Below are 18,857 nucleotides of genomic sequence, written 5' to 3' on the forward strand. Positions count from 1 at the left end.
GAGTTTTGTGTTTTGTTTTCAGAAGTTTTTTTTAAATAAACAAACTCTCCAAAAAAATAGGGCAGATCAAAATGGTTTAGAACTATTGTTAATGACAAAAACGAGAAAAACATGACTGCTTTTACCACCATTATATAATAATAGACCTGAAAGAAAAAAATAAGGACACGGCCACTACCAGTTAAGGCAGCCAGAAGGTTTAATTGTGGTTCTGAGGGAGAAAACAGCCAGAGGCATCTGGAATGGTCTAGATTAAACCGGGCCATCAGATTGTACTGAGCCCTGAGAGGAGAGAGGGAGAGAAGGAGAGAGAGGAAGCTGAAGTCAAGAGAGCCAGGAGACCAAGAGACAGGTGTTGAGGTTATATAGAGATGATTATTTAGAGACTAGAGCAGCTGAGGAAAGAGAGTTAGGGTAGGGGATGGACTAAGGCGTGCTGGGAGGAGCCAGAGGTATCGAGGGAGCATTCATTGTCCAGGGTTTGAGATCTACCAATATCCAAGGGCTTTTTAACACCAGAAAACAAGAGGAAGATTAGATCAGTGGTTCTCAACCTTCCTAACTCTGCAACCCTTTAACACAGTTCCTCATGTTGTGGTGACCTCTGACCATAAAATTATTTCATTGCGACTTTATAGCTAATTTTTGCTACGACTATGAATCATAATGTATATATCTGGTATGTGACCTTTGTGGGGTCGCAACCTACAGGTTGAGAACCATTGGATTAGTCTATCATTATTTGAGTTAATTTGTCTGTAGGGAAGCAGCAACTAGACCAAGCATCCATACTAACTACACTCTCTTCCATTGTATGTTGTCCTAGCATTTGGGGGGCTTTGTGGGATTCATAGAATCCAGCCTCCATGAGAATAACTCGTTAACTCTTGGAGCTAGTAATTTTAAACTCCTTTGCCTTCACTCAGTCAAGACCAAGCCTTGTCTTTAGTTGGTCTTTATGTTTGCCCAGGGTAGGAGTTGGCTTATCCTGTGCAGCCCATCCATTGGCCACCCTGTGGGCTAATCCCCAAGGTATCTGAGGTCAGAAGTCCGCCTACCAGTAGACAGGAGGGATCTCCTGAGCTGGGAGAGTAGCGATGACAGTGAGAGGCTTCCCTTCTGAAGCCACTTGGAGAGGAGGTGTGTTTTCTCTCCAAGTGACATTCAGTGTGGGACCATTAAGTTCTAGCTCCAAGAGCTTAAGATTCCATGAAATCTAAGCCACATATAAAGCCGCCCAACATGGGACCTGAACCCACAACCTTGCCAAAAAGAGTACTATGCCTTACCTACTGACCTAGCCTGACCCTACAAAAAGTCTAACTACTCTTGGACATAGGACTTTGCTAGCCTTGAAAACTGGCTTTACTGAGCTAATAGGACAGTCAAGGCTACAAAAGAAACTTTGTCTTGAAAAATTAAACCAAAACAAACCAAACAAACAAAGGCAAAAAGGAAAGAAAAGAAATAGAAAAAAACTAGTAAATAATCCATTTTAAAAATGGGGCAAAAATTTAAACAGAGTTCTCAAAAGATGAAATACAAATGGTTAGGAAACAAAGAGATGTTCAAATCCGTAGCCATCAGGGAAATGTAAATAAAAACAAACTATTTAAGCTGGGCAGTGGGCATGCCTTTAATCCCAGCACTCAGGAGTCAGAGACAGGTAGATCTCTATGAGTTCGAGGTTCGAGGTCAGCCTGGTCTACAGAGTGATTTCCAGGACAGCCAGGGATACACAGAGAAACCCTGTCTCAAAAAAATTAAAAAAGATAAAGGAAAAAGGAAGGAAGGAAGGAAGGAAGGAAGGAAGGAAGGAAGGAAGGAAAGAAGGAAGGAAGAAAAGAAAAGTTCCTTTGAGATTCCATCTTACCCCAGTTAGAATGGGCAAGGTCAATGAAACAAATGACGGCTCATGATGACGAGACTGTGGAGAAAGGGAACACTTACTCATTGCTGCTGGGGGCACACATTTGTACAGTCACTATGGAAAGCAATGTGGCGATTCCTCAGGAAGCTGGTAATAGATCTACCTCAAGACCCAGCTAGACTACTCTTAGTTTTATACCCGAAAGATTCCACATCCTACTTCAGAGACCCTTGCTCACCCACATTCACTGATGCTCTGTTCTTTGTTCTTATGTAGCCCTGGTTGCCCTAGAACTCACTCAGTAGACCAGGCTGGCCTTGAACTCAGAAATCCCCCTGCCTCTGCTCCCATGTTGTGATTGAAAGTGAGCACCACCATTTTTTGGCTTTGCTGCGCTATTTATAATAGCCAGAAATTAAAAACAGCCTAGATGTCCATCAACAGATGAATATATAATATAAATGTGGTACATTTACAAATGGAATGTTATTCAGCTGTTCAAAATTATAAAATTTTCAGTAACTAAAAAAAATCATCCTGAGTAAGGTAACCCAGACCCCAAAATACAAATGTTATGTTTTCACATACATGTGAATGTTAGCTTTTAAGCCTTAGATAGTTGTGCTACAATCTGTTTAACTACAGAGAAAAAGAATATATAGTTATAGAGAGATGGGAGAAAAGCCTGGACCTAGAAGACTAGAAAGAAAGGAAGATGGAAGAGAGGGGTAAGGAGGAATACAGAGAGGAACAACTATGGGGTCATACGGAAACCTGCTACTGTAGAAGCTTTTGAAAAATGCATACACACGAGAGAAATCTAAATGGAGTCATCAAGTGACAGACTGACACCTGATGCTCCATCTAGACATCGTTTGCCACCAAGAGAAACCTCCAGTGCCAGGAATGATTTACATCTGGTTAAATCACTCACCAAAGAGACCCCCAGAACTCTCTAATTATTACAAACGCTGATCTCCACAAACTGATGGAGCCCATTCTCTCTAGACACTATGAACATCATCAGGAAATCAAATTCCAGTGAGATCTTATGTCCTGTTGATGGGAACGAGCACCAACCCAGCCACTTTGGAGATCTGTTTGAAAATTCCTCAAAAAAAAAAACAACAACAACAACAACAAAACTAGGACTAGAGGATGACCCAGCCAGATCATTCCTAGGTAACTAAAGGAACTGAAGTCATCACACTCTAGAGATCTAGAGATATCCATATACCTATGCCAATTGCTATCCTGGTTACACTAGCCAACTTATAGAACCAGCCTGGATGTCTGTCAGCAAATGAGTGGCCAAAGAAAAAGAGGAACAAAATCATTTGCAGAAAAGCTCGTGGAAATGAAGATCATTGTGTTAAACAAAGTAAGCCGGACCCGGTGAGTGGCTCGCATGTTTAGGCTCACAAGGAAGGAGGAGAACATATTTAGGTAGGAGTTCAGTTAGGGAGGAGTACAAGGGAAAACCAAGGGTGTTTATGATCAAAGAGTGTTATGCGGACGTCTAGGTGTCACAATGAAGCCCACTACTCTGTAAAGTTACTACACACTAATTACATACACACATCTCCAAGAGTTCAAGGTAGAGAATAAAAATGCAAAGGCAATATCAAAACTAAAACGGGAATAAAAATATAAAAGAAAGTGATAGAGTTATCTTTCCTTCTTAATCTCAAAGTATGGGGATGTTGCTAAGTATGAGACAAAAGCCATAAGGGAAAATATACTTGACTCCATTTATTAAACATTTCTATATGAAAAGTTACTAAAATAAAGTTAAAAGCAAAGATAAACAGAAAAGAATTTATAGCAGATATAGTTTTTTTTTTTAAAAAATGGGCTCATTTCCAATAGTCCTTAGGAAGGAAGGAAAGTATCATCAAGAGAAGGACAAAAACAAAGAAAGAAGAAAGAGAGGAAGGAGGAGGAAAAAAGAGGCAGTTGGCAGAGTGCTAAATGGTGTCCCAGAGAAAGACATGCACATTTATGTAAGTACAGAAAAAATGCTTATCTTTACTTGTATTAAAGAAATGCAAAATTTAACAGTAATAAAACAATCATTTTAATCAATGTAAAGTTTTTTAAGATTTATTTATTTATTTTATATACAGTATTCTGTTTGCATGTATGCCTGTAGGCCAGAAGAGGGTACCAGGTTTTATGATGGATGGTTGTGAGCCACCATATGGTTGCTGGGAATTGAACTCAGGACCTCTGATAGAACACCTAGTGCTCTTAACCTCTGAGCCATCTCTCCAGCCCCAGAAAGTTTTACAATATGTTATCATATCCTAGCAAAGGTGTGAGGAAACAGTGCCATGTGGTACAAGAGTAAACCAGTACAGCATCTATAGAACACAGGTCACCGGAGTCAGGCAGTGTAAATAGCTATGGAAAGATGGCCCAGTGATTAAGAGTGCTCGCTGCTCTTGTGGTAAACCCAGTTTCCAGCCCCAACATGGTGGATCACAGCTGTCCAGATACAGTGTAACCGACACCTTCTGTAGGGGCAACACACACATGTGGTACACATACATACATGTGGACAAATATTCAGACACATAAAAATATATAACTTTTTATTTGTTTTTCAAGATAGAGTTTCTTTATTTAACAGTCCCAGATCTCCTGGAGGCCAGGCTGGCCTTGAACTCATAAAGATCTGCCTGCTTCTGCCTCATGAGTGCTGGAATTAAAGGCATGCACCACCACTGCCTGACTTTAGAATAAGTATATCTTTTTTTAAAGAATACTATGCAACTATTTGAAAGGCGGAATGCATTTTATATATTGATATGGAATTGTCTCAACAACCTATTAAGTAAAGGCAACTGAAAAGCATGATTTAATTTGCATTTATAATAAGAAGAACGTATCATTTATATATACACATTTGGAGAGTAGAAATAGTATAAACCACGTTCAGAGGAAAAACTAACCCTATGTGGTCCCTTATGCAGAGCCAGCAGCACTGTCCTGATTGGCCCAGGGACTGAAGGCTTAGTCCTTGCTCACTATTGGGAGGTGGCAGAACCTTCCAGAAACAGAACACAGTAGAAAGAAATTAGGTTACTGAGGGCATGCCCTTACAGGGCCCACACAGACCCCAGGCTCTTCCTCTGCTACCCAGCTGCCACGAGGTGCATAGTTCTGCAATCCCCAAATTCACAGTCACTGAAACAATAGAGACAAGTGACTGGATTAACACCCCTGAAATGCTGAGCCCATATGAACTTGTCCTTCTACTAAGTTGATGGTCTCAGCTATGGGAAGCCAACTAGTGCATCAATTTGACCATCAGAAGATGATCATGAAAGATGTCCGTCTTGGTTACTTTTCCAATGCTGTGAAGAGACACTATGACCAAAGAAGCTAGAGATGTGAGTTTATTGGGACTTACAGCTTCACGGGGTCAGAGTCTGTGCTCATCGCGGTGGAGAGCATGGTACCAGCAGACAGGCCTGGAACTGTGGCAGGAGCTGAGCTCTTGACTGTGATTCATAAGCATGAGGCAGAGGGCGGGTGGGAATAGTGTAGACTTTTCAAACCTCAAAGTCCATCCCCATGACATACATCCTCCAACATGGCCACAACTCCTAATTCTTCCCAGGCAGTCCCACCACGTGGGAGTCAAGTATTCTCATATGAACCTATGGGGCCACTCTCTGTCAAACCACCACAGTGCCCACGATTCATTATTCCTTGCTTATAATGGGTCTTATATTGGAAGATTTGTATGAAAATTTAAAATATCAACATGAATCCTCTGATTTCTTCTTTAATTAGAAAATGGAATAAATTTTCACTGTGTTAACAGTAAGTTCTAGTTAATCATAGTTTACTACTGATGTAGTTACAAAAAATAATAAAAGACAGAATGGGGTTATCACAAAAGATTTTTTTTTTAAAAAAAATCCCTGGGGTACCTTAACTTTTTGTAATTTTCCATCCAGAGCAAAAGAAGATGGCAAAAGGCTGAGTCAGCATTCTAGGAACTTGACTGTCAGCAGGAAGGAGAGGCAGGAGAGAAGCCAGCAGTATTAAGTCAGGGGGGCATGCTTCTCTGTGTGATGGAAGCCATGTTCTCTGTGTGATGGAGCCATGTTCTCTGTGTGATGGAGCCATGTTCTCTCTGTGTGATGGAGCCATGTTCTCTGTGTGATGGAGCCATGTTCTCTATATGATGGAGCCATGTTCTCTGTGTGATAGAGCCATGTTCTCTCTGTGTGATGGAGCCATGCTCTCTCTGTGTGATGGAACCATGTTCTCTGTGTGATGGAAGCCATGTTCTCTGTGTGATGGAGCCATGTTCTCTGTGTGATGGAGCCATGTTCTCTATATGATGGAGCCATGTTCTCTCTGTGTGATGGAACCATGTTCTCTGTGTGATGGAGCCATGTTCTCTATATGATAAAGCCATGTTCTCTGTGTGATGGAGCCATGTTCGCTATATGATGGAGCCATGTTCTCTGTGTGATGGAGCCATGCTCTCTCTGTGTGATGGAGCCATGTTCTCTATATGATGGAGCCATGCCCTCTCTGTGATGGAGCCATGTTCTCTGTGTGATGGAGCCATGTTCTCTGTGTGATGGAGCCATGTTCTCTGTGTGATAAAGCCATGCTTTTCCGTGTGATGGAGCCATACTCTGTGTGTTTGGAAACTAGAATAAGCTCTGTTGTCCTGAGCAGGCAGTGCCTGTGACAGAGCTGACCTGGTTTCCAGGATGAAGCCTCAGGTCCTGTTATGACTGGCAAGCAGAAAACAAGGACCAGCCAGTATCCAGACATGTTAATTTGCTGGTTTTCATCACAAAACATTTAGTGGCAATAGTAACAAGAAGAAAATATTTAAGTTGGTTCTTTATCAACTTAATTTTCCATCGGGGCTTAATGGCTAACTAATTATAAAAAAATGAAATTGTCTTAGCCTAATTTAATGTTTCCTTTCATTGGAGGTAGGGGTTTTGACCCTTCAGAAACAACTGACAACTTCTGGAGAATTATTCTTTCTTTATCTTTCTTTCCTTCCTTCCTTCCTTTCTTTCTTTCTTTCTTTCTTTCTTTCTTTCTTTCTTTCTTTCTGCTTTTTTTGAGACAGAGTTTCTTTGTGTAGCCCTGTCTATCCTAAAACTAGCTCTGTAGACTAAGTGGGTCTTAAACTCACAGAGAGCCACCTGCCTCTGTCTCCTGATTTCTGGGGTCAAAGGTATGCACCACCACTGCCTGGCTTCTGGAGATATTTTGAGCTGTCACAACCACTGGGTTGTTTCTGACACTTAATGGGTCGAGATCAAAGATGAAGCCAAGTATTCTACAAAGAACAGGCTATCCCTCCGCCAGAGTTCCTCAGTCTGAATGTTTATGTACCAGAATGCAGTCAGAGATGATACATTGGCCTCCATTGTCCTGGGTGAGGTTTCCCTGCCTTTGCTTGCCACTTGGTCTTTGGAGACCAGCAAAGGATGTCACTTCCCATGGAACTGAAGTTTCAGGTGATTGCGAGCCACCCAATATGGGTGCTGGGAACCAAGATCCTGGCCTCTCTCTGTGCGAGCCGTGTGCGCTCTTAACCATTGAGTCACGCTCCAGCCTCACATCTCTCTTTTGAACTCCGTGCTCCGTAGGAACTTGTTCTTCTTCATGGCTCATTGTGTTCATTACTTTTCTTTTTGCTGTGACCAAGTATCTGGCAAGAGGCAAATTAAGGGAGGAAGGATTGTTGCGGCTCACAATCAGAACGGTTACAGGGCAGTGGTTCTCAACCTTCCTAATGCTGCGACCCCTTAATACAATTCCTCAAGCTGTAGTGACCCCAAGCATAACATTTTTGTTGCTATGTCATCGCTGTAATTTTGCTACTGTTATTAGTTGTTTGTTTTCTGATGGTTTTAGGTGACCCCTATGAGAGGGACCCAGATCCCCAAAGGGGTCATGAAGAATTGCCGTTACAGACCATTTCAATGGAGAACGCTTGGTGGCAGGAAGATAAGGCAGCTGGTCTCCTTGCATTTACAGACAGGAAACAGAACAGACAAGAAGTAGAACCAGTTTATAAAATATCAAGGTCAGCCAGGAGGCAGTGGCACTTGCCTTTGATCCCAACACTCAGGAGCAGAGGCAGGTGAATCTCTATGAGTTTGAGATCAGCCTCGTCTACAGAGTGAGTTCCAGGACAACCAGGGCTACACAGAGACACCCTGTCTCAAAAAAAAAAAAAAAAAAAAAAAAAAAAAAAAAAAAAAAAAAAAAAAAAAAAAAAAAAAAAAGACAGAAAACAAAAAAAACAAAAACAAACAAAAAAACTCCATGAAGATCAGCATCTAGCGAGCCACTTCCTTCAGCAAAGCTCCACCTCCTGAAGGTCCCACAGCCTTCCAAAAGGGCACCACCATCTAGGAACCAAGTGTTTGAACAAACGAGCCTGTGGAGTTCATTTCACATCCACACCACAGCCCTGGCCATAGAATTCACCTTCTGCATGACCCTGCTCTCCATCCCGGCTCCTCTCCTACCCCTGAGTCTCATTCACTTCTGTATCTTCAGAGAACCTCACCGAGCACCTCCAGATTGTGAGATAAACAGCTGATGAGAAGATGTGGACAACGGGCCGTGTAGCTGTTTGCTGTCAAAACTGGGGTCTTGCTGCATGTGTAATACCGCCAGAAAGATTCTCTGGCATATCAAGAGGATTATTTCAAATTTTCTCTTTAAAACGATTAAGAAGTAAAACCATATCTGGAGGCTTCTATAAAGATATTCATCTAAAAACCTAGGTTCTCATCTTGTCCCATGTTTGAGTATCTTAATTAAATTCCTTGTGATCTAAGAAAAGCACCATTACGCAAGAAGAATTCCACTGGAAGAGTCCCCAGGACCAGTGCATTTGATTGGCTCTTTGAAACACCCTGTCCCATGTAATAATATCTGAAGTAAGTGTTAAGATGGTTTTCCCCTTTCTGGAAGGATGTTCTGCAGAAGAGTGTGGCTTGTCTGCAGCTCCAGCCAGGAGATGTGTAGTTGTATTTTGTCTGTATAGAGAAAGCCACGTGATCGCGACTTGCTTGGACTTTGGAAGGGACTTGGTCTTTCCTTTGTCTCATGACCTCGATTGAGAGCTTCAGCAGGTAGAGAAGACATCAGATAACCCAGGGCTCCTCCTTCTGTGCTCTCTGTGAGGGAGCACACGTCTAGATTTGGGCTCTGTCACTCACCTTTTTGATGATGAATGAATCTCTTTACTCACATGCTGGCTGACATGCCACCATGATTTCATAATTTTTACATCTTGCCTCCCATTCTTTACTTCTGGTTTCTTGCCATAAAGGGCTTTGAAGAGGGTTTCTGTCTATTTTTGTGGTGTTTATTTATTTATTTTAGTCATTTTTTAACTTGAGGGTGGGAATACGCAGTGATCTACTAAAGAGAAGCCTTCCTCTGGTTTCCCATTTCTCCAAAGCAAGTGATCGCTGCTGCTGGTTTTGTTTGTCCTTCCAGATGAACACGGGCTTCTTACAGCTTTTAATAACAGAACATTTTGTCTCAGAGTCCACACTCTGAGCTAACCACTTACGGCCTAAAACGCAGTGGAAACTATATTGATACTTCCTGGCCATTTCCCCACTGTTTAGATGTATTTTTAGCACAAGAGCAAGGAATAACGGTCTCATTAGAAGTCTGAATCAACTAAGTGAAATGTTTCTTTCAGAGGTAGTTTGCTTCATTTGTGGTTCTGTGACGGAAGTGGAGGGCAAATAAAGAAAATCGGGAAAACATTTCCTCGCATTCTACAAGGTACATACCATTTTCCACTGGTGCCCTGTGTACTAAGCACAAGCTCTACCTGGTCTTCGGTCATAATTCTTATCATCTGGAGCACAAGCATGCGTGGGTGATGCAACTGTGTTAGGCAAAGGTCAGTGGATTTCCAGGAAATGTCCTGGTATTGTATGTGTTCAGGAACTGAGTCCTCGCCGAGCTCCTGTTTCCCTGGAGAGATGCACCAACCACTGTGGACATTTTAGTGGCTATTAGATGCACCACCCCCATCTATCAGAGACTTGAGACTTTAGCTTTGATCATAAAAATGCATGAGAGACTTTAGGCAACTAGCCACTGCTCTCTTTCTGCCATACTTACTAGATTACTTTTGTCTCCATTTTTTTCCGCATATGTGCCGCAGGGAGAAAGTCGTTGTCAGCTAAATACAGCATTCAAAAAAAAAAAAAAAAAAAAAAAAGAAAGAGTATGAAAAGAAGAACAAGCATGGCAGGTTTTCTGTCCTATGCCAAATCTGGATTAAACAATACACATGTATTTTAGACCCGAGTGTAGAAGGGGGACTGCTTGGAGGTGAGAAAGGGGAACAACAGAAGAGACAAGAATGGGAGTGATTGTGTGGGTGAAAAGCCAAGCATGGTAACATAACATAACATAACATAACATAACATAACATAACATAACATAACATAACATAACATAACATAACAACATGGTAACACAAGTGAGGGAAAGCTCCTGAGGCCGCAACCATCGACAAAGAGCTACCAGCAGCAAGGAATGCTGAGTGTTGGAGGAACAGACTTCCTGAAGAAAAGAACGCCAACTGGTTATCCAGCACCCAATGATCAGCCCTACAAGCATATATACAGGTGAAATTACACAGACTGAACAGCAGGTTATAGCTTTGGAATGTACACACACACGCACGCGTACACATACACACACATGAATATACACAAACAAACACACCATGTACACACATACACACACAAAACACTCATACATACACCGTACAGACACATACCACACATATACACACAACACAGACACACCATACACACAATACACCATACATATACACACAACACAACACTCACACACACGTATACTACACATACACACACAACACTCATACACACATATACCACAATGCACACACAACACATATATACACACAACACACATACCACACGCATACAAACACCACACACACAACGCACACACAGACCATGCACACACAACACACACATATATACCACACACATACCAACAAATAAAGAGGCCATGAATTTGAAAGATGAGGGCAAATAGGGGGGTTAGGAGGAGAAAAGAAAAGAAATAGTGTGATTACATTATAATCTCAAATTTTAAATTATAATAAAAATTAGTAAAAACTTAAAAAGAGCAGCCACATGAAAATGATGGATTGGAGAGATGATCCTCAGTGGTTAAGAGCACTTGTTGCTCTTGTTGAGGGCCCAGGTTCACAGTCCCAGCACTGACATTATGAGGGTCACAGCCTCCTAGAATTCCAGTCCCAAAGGCCTCAGTCCCTTCCTTTGGCTCTCAGGCCACTGCACATATGCCATGCACATATATACAAGCAGACACACACACACAATTAGAATGCATTATAAAGACTTTAAAACATAAAGAGCAAATGTCATAATGACGCCCATTATTTTGTAAGTTAATAAAAATGATCAAAAGCGACAAGGACAGCATTGCGTGGCTTGGACTGTGCAGATTTTCTCATGACAATTAACAATTATCTCCGAGTTCATCAGAATCTGAAAATCTCACGGCATTTCTGAAGGCTTCAAAGACATTTTCTTTCTATTCTAAATCTCATTAACTAACTATTTGATCTTCCCAGCGCCTGTATAAGCAATGTGAAGGGAACAGCTCAATATTACCTGTCTATGCATGAAGAAGCTGAGGCCACAGAAATAGCCTAAGTGCTTCAGGACACACAAGGTAGAGATAAAATCTAGGAAAGAATTCTGGCCTGGCCGCCCCCATCACCTTTAGCTCTGCCAAGAGTACGGTCTTGTGGTGTACTTTCCTTTGCCTCTAAGCGGTTCTTCTACTTGCAACACCACGCTGTCCATTTGGTTAAGGATAAACCAAGATAGGGAGGATTTGTGGTCCATCCTGTCACCTGAGCAAATGCAGGCACTAACAATAGCACATGCAGTTTCTGGGCAGGAATCCTTCACCCTAAGTTAGGTGTCTTGTATTTTTAGAAGGATTGAGAAGTTCCAGAGTTTCCTGAGGAATACCCTTCGCCCCCCACCCCATCCTACAAACTCCCCCCACCCCTAAACTCTCCCTCTCATGCCCCCCTTGCCTGGCTGACCTTGAGACTTTTGCTGACTCTCAAGTCACAGCCCTTGCTTTGCCACAGATAAAGAGCAGGGAAAACCCAGGGCTGCTGGTGAGTTATCACAAAAACGTTGAGCAGCAGTGAGCATCTGGAAAACTGAAATAGGTCAGGAGAGAGAAGTGTGCGGCCTTGGGGAGCGTTCCTCCAGGAGCCCCTTTGATTACGTGTGCAGAGCCTGTCAGTCATCTGCCCGTGGTCTTCAGGTGTCATTTATCACCTTTCTTGGGAGGAGGACACTCCGAACTGGAGCGTCGACATCTGGAAGTTAAAGACCTTTGTCATCAAGCAGATTGAAGAGCATCCTAGCTGTCTAAGGCCTCTTTCTGATAGAGAACAGATCCTTTGAGGAACTAACTTTTCATTTCATCAGGATTTTACTGCAGGCACACTGAGGCTCCAGAGACTTTGACAAATTTGTCTCTCACCAGCGATTTCCCCAGGACAGCAGGCCTTATTTAATGAGAAACAAAGAAAGAGAAATGCCCATAAGAGAATAGGAAAATGGTGTTATGCAATTGTCTAGAACAAAGGGGATGTCATTTTCTATATAAATGAGTCAATAGTCACCCAAAATAAACACCAAGCTTTGATGACTAGGGTAAGCCATTTCTATTACAGAAGTAGGGGGTTTCCTAACTGCAGATGAATTACAAACTTCACATGAACAACAACAACAACAAAAAAACCCATTCAGATACATCTCCAGAAGTCCTCCCTGCGTGAGTTCCTAGGTTTCTAAGACTCCTTTTTCTAGCCCTTTCCTTCCTAAGCACACATTCATATTAAAACAGAGATTGTGAGATGCACGCCCTTTGGTAAACACTTTTGTTACTGCTCTATGCGGCACATAGAGTATACCATACAGGGTCTGTGGTGGTTTGAATAAGAATATCCTCTACAAGTTCATACGTTTGAATGCTTGGTCACCAGGGAGTGGCAATATTGGAAAAGATTAGGCGGCATGGCCTTGTTGGGTGAAGTATGTCACTGGGGGTGGGCTTTAGGGCTTCAAAAGCTCACACCAGACCCTCTCTCTCTCTCTCTCTCTCTCTCTCTCTCTCTCTCTCTCTCTCTCTCTCTCTCTCTGTCTCCTGCCTGTGGATAAGGATGTAGAACTAACTCTCAGCGCCTTCTCTCATGCCTGCTTGAGTGCCACCATGCTCCCTGCCATGGTGATAATGGACTAACTTCCAAAGGAGCAATCAAGCCTCAATTAAATGCTTTCTTTGATAAGAATTGTCCTGGTGGTGGTGTCTCTTTACAGGAATAGAACACTGACTAAGACAGTGTGTCTTTATAAGCATCTCTTATGAGAATGAATATTTATCTATGCCATTAATTTTAGGGGCCATATATGAGTGTACGAATGTTCCTGCATTTATTAATCAATATTATTATTATTATTATTGATTTTTTTCGAGACAGGATATCTTTGTGTAGCCTTGGATGTCCTGGAAGGCACTCTGTAGACCAGGCTGGCCTCGAACTTACAGAGATCTACCTACTTCTGCTTTCCAAGTGCTGGGTTTAAAGGTCCGTACCACCAATGTCCGGGATTAATGACCATTGTTACACTGGTAACTTTTAAAGTCTCATTTTAGTTTTCAGCATTGGCAGTTCAAGAGCGAAAAAGAGAAAAAAAGGATGTCAAAGCACTTAAGGATATACAGGAAACAATCTCTATAGTTATAAATAAGAAAACAAAGCAGCAGCATAGGAGAAATCCACACTACCTGCTTGAGTTCCTCACTCTCTTCTAACTCTTCTTGGGTCTGGATTCTCAGACACCGCTGATGAGCCCTAACTGTGCTCAGCCATGGAAGTAACCAGCAAACACAGGCCCACCCACCAGCAACCGGGCTATCCTCATGTGAAACTCACCTGTTCGGAAACTTCTTTCTTAGCGCCGAACTTTTCAACTTGCTTCTGTTGGCCAAACTTTCTACTTCTCCCTCATAGGTGTACATATTTCTTAAAATGTCTTAGGCTTATATAAAGTTTTGCCGGTGTGTAGTAAATTAAAACTTTAAAAGAAGGGTACAGTGATTGCCACGATGAGAAGTTGGGGTCCCCAGGAAACCTGCGGTAAATGAGACCAAATGCTTTTGGGGTGCCCTGTGGCACTGACTACAGTGAAGGCAAGACTCTCCTCACTTAGGTTCACTTTCAGGAAAACAGTTTTGCATGATTTCTCCCGAATGTTTTTACCTTACATAGAAGAGTTGTTTATGAAGTCGGCTCCACTAAGCTACATTCTACCTTCTGTGAAGTACCTGTGGCACCTACACAGTCCCTGGACAAACGTGTCTGGAATCATCCCTTGCATCCTTAACAAATGCTACACAGGCAGGAGGATCCCAAGCTGATATCCAGCCTGGTCTACACGTGGAGTTCCAGGCTAAGCTGGATACATAGCAAGTCCTTGTCTCCATCCGTGAGCCAATGCCTTTAGGAAAATTAACTTGGGTCATAGCAGAGGGGGTAGTTTTTGAAGGGGTGAGAGGCAGCCAGGCAGGCAGGGAACCCCAGACAAACAACTTCAAACAACAAGTATAAGATACTCCATGTTAGGCTCTTTCAAAACCAGGAGCGATGATTCTTATTCAAAATGGAGCCACACTTCCCACAGGGCAGGGAACCCTGATTGCTCTTTGGGCTGACGAGGGAGGGGGACTCGATTGGGGGAGGGGGAGGGAAAGGGGAGGCGGNGAAACTGTACTTTGGAAACATGCTCACCTGAGATAAGTAAAAGAATATCATCAGTACAATGGAAAGAAAACAAACCTCACTAGATTAATGTCGATGATCAACTAAGAGGGCAGAGAGGAGAGCCGGACACTCGACCGCAGCACAGGAGAAACAACACAGTGCAAACAGAAGCAGCAGTAGCTCCCAGGATCAGATCCCAGGGACCTTAGCAACAACAACAACAATCTAGATTTATGCCTATGAAATCTGAGAGAAGAACATGGGTGGGCTCAAAATGTGCTATCAGAAAATGCTTATCAATTCTGTAAATGCAGCAATCTTTTTTTTTTTTTTTTTTTTTGGTTTTTCGAGACAGAGTTTCTCTGTAGCTTTGGAGCCTGTCCTGGAACTAGCTCTTGTAGACCAGGCTGGCCTCGAACTCACAGAGATCCACCTGCCTCTGCCTCCCAAGTGCTGGGATTAAAGGCGTGCGCCACCACCGCCCGGCTTGCAGCAATCTTTGTAGTGACAAACAGCTCTGCCTTTTTATTGTGGTGGTGATAGCAATAAAATGGCAGCAATCATATATACTGTACCGATGATAACTCACCAGTTTAGTTATGTAACATGTAGTCATTGGAGAAGCTCATATGGAATGTTTCTGTGATATTTTTAAAATGACTCATGAACCTATAATTGCTTCAAAATAAAGTTTAAAAGTAACTATGAATATGTGTAAAAATATCATTAAAAATATACACACACAAAATAAATAAATAAATTTAAAAAAATGGAGCCACAATTAGTGGCTTTTTAACTTTAAGTCAACATGTGTAACTGACCACATAAAAATCAATTTCCCTAGCTTTACTTTGTTTTGCTTTGTTTTTTTTTTTTTTCTAAATACATCACACTCAAAGTACCGAGCAATCCATTAACAAATATTTTGTTCTTGAGATGGGGAAACAAATAGAGTCTACCATAACCTAGCTTAAATATAGTTGAAAAGAATGAACGCTCAAAGAAATAAATACACTGAGACATTTAACTTTAGTCATTAACAACAACAACAAAAATCGGTGTCCTGGAGATGGCCCAGCAGTCATGAGCATTTGCTGTTCTTCCAGAGGACATGGATTTGATTCCACATGGTGGCTCACAACTGTCTGCAACTCCAGTTTCAGTTGATATAATACCCTCTTCTGGCCTCTGCAGGCATCATACACAAGTAGGCAACACACTCATTCAGAAAAGGAAAGGAAAGGAAAGGAAAGGAAAGGAAAGGAAAGGAAAGGAAAGGAAAGGAAAGGAAAGGAAAGGAAAGGAAAGGAAAGGAAAGGAAAGGAAAGGAAAGGAAAGGAAAGGAAAGGAAAGGAAAGGAAAGGAAAGGAAAGGAAAGGAAATAGGGAGGGAGATGGAGGGGAGAGAAGAAGGAAGGGGGAGGAAGAGAGGGAGGGGAAGGGAGGGAGGGTGTCAATGGTAATTCATAGATCATGTCAGGACAGAGGTCTAAAGTACAGGTAGATCGGCATCCATCTGTAAGTATTTGCTGAAAATATAAGCTTGGACCGAGTCCTGAGACTACATAATAGACACAGACACTGGACAACTAAAATCTGCCTTTGTCCTTGAAGAGCTCATTACCCAGAGGACAGAGACTGAAAATTAAATAAAAAGTCACAATTGAACATGAAGACACAAATATATACAATTTACCAAGGGAACAAAGCTATTTATAGGGACGCAAAAAAAGACTGATTTCCTGTCAGAGGAAGTGAAAAGAAATGACATTTGTGCTGAAGCCTAAAGACTGCTTAGTCAGATATTACTAAGAGTTAAGGCACCAAATGGTAATGTTTGAAGTCAGCTCCTTACTCACCCATATGAGTGCATTATCTAGACAGGTGCTCTTGAAACAATTAGCATCCAGTAATCCCAAGCAGGTCTTCTTCTAGCATTGAAACAGATTGTTGCTTCTTCTTGGAGCATCAGACAAAGGCATGGGCTTCTGCTAATCGACAGTGCTGTTTGAAACACTGAGATGACACTCTCTTGGGTGCAATCCTCATGAGTCTCAGTGTTCTATTGCCTTGAAGACACAACATCACCATGACAACTCTCATAAAGAAAACATTTAATTGGGACTGGCTTACAGTTTCAGAGGTTTAGCTCATTGTCACCATGGCAGGGTACATGGTGGCAGACAGACATGGTTCTGGAGAAGTAGCTGAGAGTTCTACATCTAGATCCACAGGTAGCAGGAAGACAGAGACACTGGGCCTGGCTTGAGGTTTTGAAACCTCAGATCCCACCCCCAGTGACATGCTTCTTCTAACAAGGCCTTATCTCCTAGTCCCTGTCAAGTAGCACCTTTCCCTTATGACCAAGCATTCAAATATATGAGCCTAGGGAGACCATTCTTATTCAAACTATCACATCATGCTAACATATGAAGCACCAGGAACCAGAACACACAGAGGAAACTGCTGTGGGACAATTGTCTTCTATCCTGTAAAGATTTGTCACTTGCATTGCCTTTATAAAATGCTGATTGGCCAGTAGCCAGGCAGGAAGTATAGGCTGGGCAACCAGGCAGGAAGTATAGGTGGAGGAAAAAAACACCAGGAGAATTCTGGAAAGAGTTAGGACTGACTCAGTCTGTAGTCGTCCCTACCATGCAGGGGAAGCAAGATGAGAATGCCTTGCTGATAAAAGGTACCAAGCCATGTGGCTAACACAGACAAGAAGTATAGGTTAATGTAGATGTAAGAGTTAATAAGAAGCCTGAGCTAGTAGGCCAACCAGTTTATGATTAATGTAGACCTCTGTGTGTTTCTTTGGGACTGAACAGTGGGATCAGGTGGGACAAGTGGGAGAAGATCATGACATGTTCAAAGAAACAAATGCAGGATAGACTATGTGAGTGCTAATCCAGAGCCACTGAAGAGATTAGTAAAGCACACTACTTACTGTGTCTGTGAGAGTGTTTAGAGATAATTAATACATGGATCAAGTGACAGTGAAAGTCCAGCCATAAATGTGGGTGACACCATCCAAAAGGCTGGAGCCCCAGTTAGAACATTGGGAAGAGAGGAGAACCCACCAGTGCTAACTCACTCTGCTCCCTTTTCTTTCTGTCCACCATGAGGCCAGCCACTTGCTCCCTTGCTTTTTCCTTATCATAATGTTCTCTCTCAACACACAGAAATAATAGAGCCATGTAACCATGGACTGAAACCTCTTAATACTGTGAGCTGAAATAACTGCTTCTTCTGGTCATTTGTTTCCTCAGACTTTGAGCACCACAATGAAAAGTGACTAATCCAGGACACAAAGATATTGACAAACTAGGTATACATAACTTTTCACGCCTTAGAAGAGTTGAGTCCAGTCATGGAACTGTTTGATAATTTGAAGACACGGTGTATTTTAGGGATAATTATATTTTTCAAAAGATCATTTTTTGTGTTATAATAAGGATAAAGACAACAATTTTGTGAGGTTGTACTTTTAGACTTTGTATGCGATAGATAGATAGATAGATAGATAGATAGATAGATAGATAGATAGATAGATAGATAGTAAGTAGGTAGATAGGTGGTAGAGATACATTGATATGTAGATAGATGATAGAGATAGATGATAGATAGATGATAATTAGATAATTACAAATGGGTTTTGTTATACACATATAAAACTATTTAGAAAAACAACCTACAGTCTAGATATAAGGCATATTGATTTCTTAGGTTACTTTTGAGGAGGACACCAGTTGAGAACAGTGGTTTGCTATTTTCCCTAAGTTAGAGACCAGTGGGAACTCTGGAGGTGGCGGTCCTACATGCAGTCTGAGGTTTTGTTTGGTTTCAAGAAAGGATCTCACTGTGTAGCACACACTATAGGTCTTAGTCATTGTTCTACTGCTGTGAAGAGACACCATGACCAAGGCAACTCTCATAAAGAAGACATTTAATTGAGGGTTTGCTTACAGCTTCAGAGGTTTAGTCCATTATCATCATAAGAGGGGCGTGGCAGGAGCATGGTGGCATTCATAGCATTGGAGAAGTTGTTGAGAGTTACATCCTGATCCACAGGCAGAGGAGAAACAGTGAGAGCCTG

Source organism: Alexandromys fortis, unplaced genomic scaffold, assembly GCF_014885135.2.
Source record: "Alexandromys fortis isolate MF-2015 unplaced genomic scaffold, M_Fortis_MF-2015_v1.1 scaffold_41, whole genome shotgun sequence".
NCBI lineage: Eukaryota > Metazoa > Chordata > Mammalia > Rodentia > Cricetidae > Alexandromys > Alexandromys fortis.